Source organism: Littorina saxatilis, linkage group LG8, assembly GCF_037325665.1.
Source record: "Littorina saxatilis isolate snail1 linkage group LG8, US_GU_Lsax_2.0, whole genome shotgun sequence".
NCBI lineage: Eukaryota > Metazoa > Mollusca > Gastropoda > Littorinimorpha > Littorinidae > Littorina > Littorina saxatilis.
Genome location: NC_090252.1, coordinates 10,592,735 through 10,596,684, shown reverse-complemented (window position 1 = coordinate 10,596,684; position 3,950 = coordinate 10,592,735). Strand labels below are relative to the sequence as shown.

The window sequence follows — 3,950 nt, the reverse complement described above, 5'->3', positions numbered from 1 at the left end:
GAATGAGTTAATAAATGCGTTATGGCGAAATTTAGATAACAAATTAGGAACTTTAACATTAATTTCAAATTAACTAACCAAATAACAAAATCAATAGGTAAAGTGTTGTATGGGGACATGTAACAAAATGAGGAACTTGAAAACCACCATGTAGGTGTCCGACATTTACTGGTGTCTTGTTTGCAATGATTTCAATTTGGTTCCAACATTTTGTTGTCGTCGTCGTCGCTCTTGCTGTCTTTGTTGTAGTTGTTGTTATTTGGGGGTTAAACGGGAAAAGGGGCAGAAATATGTAATTGGACTATTGAACGATCGTTTTCACACTAGGTGTCGGACTTCAAGTACAACGCGGGGTAAAAGTACTTAATGGAAATCCATGAGCTATGAGTTTAATAGATAATCGTTATTTTGAGCAATTTCCATGTCTGAACATCCCACGGATATCCGCGTGCCACCCATCATTTCCTTTTACACGACAAAGTCGTGTCGTAACAATTCCCTTCCTCCCTCCCCCTACCCCTCCCTATACACTTGATAGTCCTCAACTTCGACCTTCGGCGATAGGGGGATAATTGAGACAGCACTCTAAGTAGCTTTCCAGGTTACTGAAAGACTTTGATTTTGATCACAAGTTTTGGAAACTGTGAGCCCTTTTATCCTCAGGGAGACAGACTGTGTACAACGTGGGATTTAGAGCGGGTCAAAGTTGAATCAAACTTGCCACATTCATTTCTTGCCTCATGATTAGCATATGCATCGTTCACTGCTTACTGTTGTTGTTGTTTAGAAATCAGTGCGCGCGCGCGCAAGTTTGTATATGTGTGTGTTTGTGCGTGAGTGTGTGAGTGTGAGTGTGTGTGTGTGTGTGTGGTGTCGGTGTGTGTGTGTGGTTTCAGTGTGTGTGTGGTGTGCCAGTGTGTTTGTTTGAGTTCGTGCCTGTGTGTGTGTTTGTGTGTTTGTGTGTGTGTGTGTGTGTGTGTGTGTGTTATAGTGTCAGTTATTCTTTCTTTTGTCCCGAATCCTTGCTTTCCAGAAACCTGTGATGTCATTCTTCCTTGAAAATTTCTTCCAAAACTTGGTTGTCCAACTTTTGTCCGAGAGATGAGGTCGGAACGGTGGTATGAGAAGAATTCAGAACTTGACACCTTGATGTCATCTGACTGATTGGCTAATTACACACTTGACTGTCTTTTGTCGACCTGGATCATAAAGTTGCCGACCATGTTGATTTACCCACCCCCTTATGAACGTGAGTCTACTTGAGACATCAGCGTAGCCAACACACACCAAACCCAAAGTCGGACCGTAACAAGTTTTCATTATTTTATGTCTGCCACCCCACTCCCTCCCCCTTTTAACCCCCTCCGCCCCCACCGCTTACCCCTTCTCAGTTCACAGTTAATTGTCTGCAGCCTCAACCCCCCGTGGGTAATAAATCACTCGACTATCGTCGCCTGCTTCTGATGACCGCTCTAAATAATTTGTCAGATAGCAGTGTGCAAAAGACACCGTTGAGTGTACATGTATTACCTTTCCTAGGACACGTGCCTTTTCAAGTCATTGTCAATTACAAAATGTAGGTCTTACAACACAGCCACTGATTTTCAGGTGACGGTATCAATGCCGGGTCCCTGCTCTGCGACAAAAAAAGTGTTTGCATTAATCGGAAGAAACATACTGCATAAGCGTAATTTATGCAGAGGTATGATGTTCTTAAGTTGTGAGATTTTTTAATGATCACGATGCCTTCAGTGCTTACTAAATTCTTTGATTAGATTGATTTTTTTAATGAAGTTAGAATTCTACTGCTCTGATTAGTGAAATATTCAAAAATGCTATCATGCTATTTTGGCACCGTCATGGCTTTGTAGACTTATAATATATCTGCGTAATTGATTTCAACTCTTAGAAATCAAAAGTATAACAAATTGTATTGTGTCTCCTCTTGTCGTTAAATAATCACAACAACTGTAAAACAAATTTGCTTTGATAAAGCTCCCGTTTTTCTCTCAGAATTTTGCTCATTTTTGTTTTGTTTACATGCCCCAGACACAAAAACTACAAAACGATTCATAAAAATTCCGTTCCATGCATTCCGTCTCCTCTCAATCTAAGATCTCCCCCCCCCCCCCCATAGATCCTCCCCACACAGTTTGTACAGGAGCGGGGCATTCAGGAGCCTTTGCAATTTTATGACCCGTCTGAAAGAAGTGATTGACTGGACACTGTCAAGTGCTCTTAAAGAAGCGATCAGATACGTGAGAATCACAGTGTGAAATTTGACAAGAGGTTGACGGAAGTCTGGCAATCAGATGTTAAAGGGAAAAAATAACTTACTGAAAAAGTGAGATCGCACGTGTCGGACAGATGAAGGTTAGAAAAAAAGGAACCTTCTTGGTATGGATAACACTGGAAATATAACGTGGACAACTTGTAATTATAGGTGCTGGACTTTCAAATTCAACTTGATCGCACATGTGGCCCTTAATTGTCTCTCTCACTGCTTTCTTATTACCCTTGCAAGTTGAAACCACCCATCCCTCTCTTGCTTGATGGCAACTTTAAAGTTCTCCTTTTTCCCAACCGTTTTGTCCCAGCATATAACCACTTCATGTCCCTAATTGGCACTAGTTTCTGTGAGGACGTTAAGCTTAGGTTAACCAACCAACCAACCGTTTTGATACTACCCATGTATCATGTATGTTTCTGAACATTTTGTTTTTATTTGGTATTGCTTCATTTTGCTTTTTTTCATTTACAATGTATAATCTGTGAAAAAAGGCCAAAACTAAATAACTTTTAGTTTCCGATGACAAAGAGTAGTGTATTTAACAAACAAAGTTTGATTGTAATGATTGCTTCCATTTTCTGTGCACCTCCCACCTCTACAACATGCATACACTTGATAGTCTTCAACTTCGACCTACGGCGATCGGTGGATAATTGAGACAGTACTAGCTCCGAGGAGCTTTCCAGGTTACCGAAAGACTTTGATTTTGATAACAATGTTGAAAAGGCTGTGAGCCCTTTTATCCTCAAGGAGAGAGACGGACACCGGCCCCTATAATGGGCTTTAATTGGAGCGTGTCAAAGTTCATTGCATCCTGATCAGCATATGAAACGTTTATCGCTTATTGTAGTTGTGTATAACTCATAGTAGTGGGAATAAGGTGACGCGCTAGTGTGAGTTTGTGTGTGAGTGTGTGTGTGTGTGTGTGGGATTCGTATATATATATGGTGTCACTAATATCAATGTGCTGTCTTTGCTTTGTTTAGCGACCAGCATCAAAGAGGCGCATCGAGGACTGCCTGGGAGAAGAGGACCACCAGGACAAAGAATGAAATCGATTGAATATGCTGTGCTGTTGCCCTGCTAAGCTGCGTGCATTTTTAATTTCTCCGCAACATAATATGCATGTTTTTGTTATGAAATAAAATTGTTGATCGTATCTTGAGTTTATGGTGTTACATGTAATAGTCCTTATGATCTGTGACTGAGTGTGAAAGTTGGTGTGTGTGCGTGGATACATTTACCAAAACCTACATTCACTCTCAACGTTGCATTCACGTCGAAATCAAACCAAACCACAACCACAACCACAACCAAAAATTCATGTTGTGTCGACGTGTAATTCACGTCAATTTTATTAGGAAAAATGCACCAAAACACAACTTTTACGTTGTGTCAACGTAGAATTCACGTAATTTTTGAGCTAAATTTTGACCTAAAATTTACGTTCCATTCACGTGGACATTACGTAAAAATGCAACGCAATTTCAACCAAACCACAACCACAACCAAAAATTCACGTTGTGACAACGTAAAATTCACGTAATGTTTTTACGAACAATCCACCTCCACCAATAATTCACGTTGCATTCACGTTGGTGTCACGTAAAATGCAACGTTGTTTTCCAACGTTATTCCCACGTGATTTCGTCCATACAAA

At 40.5% G+C, this 3,950-nt stretch overlaps 1 long non-coding RNA gene across 1 annotated transcript; it reads left to right on the top strand.

The window, feature by feature from the left end:
* The first annotated feature begins 970 nt into the window (after positions 1-970).
* LOC138972757 (uncharacterized) lies at positions 971-3,449 on the top strand. Its single transcript, XR_011457736.1, has 2 exons — positions 971-1,702; positions 3,277-3,449. It is a non-coding gene; the product is annotated as an uncharacterized lncRNA (long non-coding RNA).
* Positions 3,450-3,950: the final 501 nt, after the last annotated feature.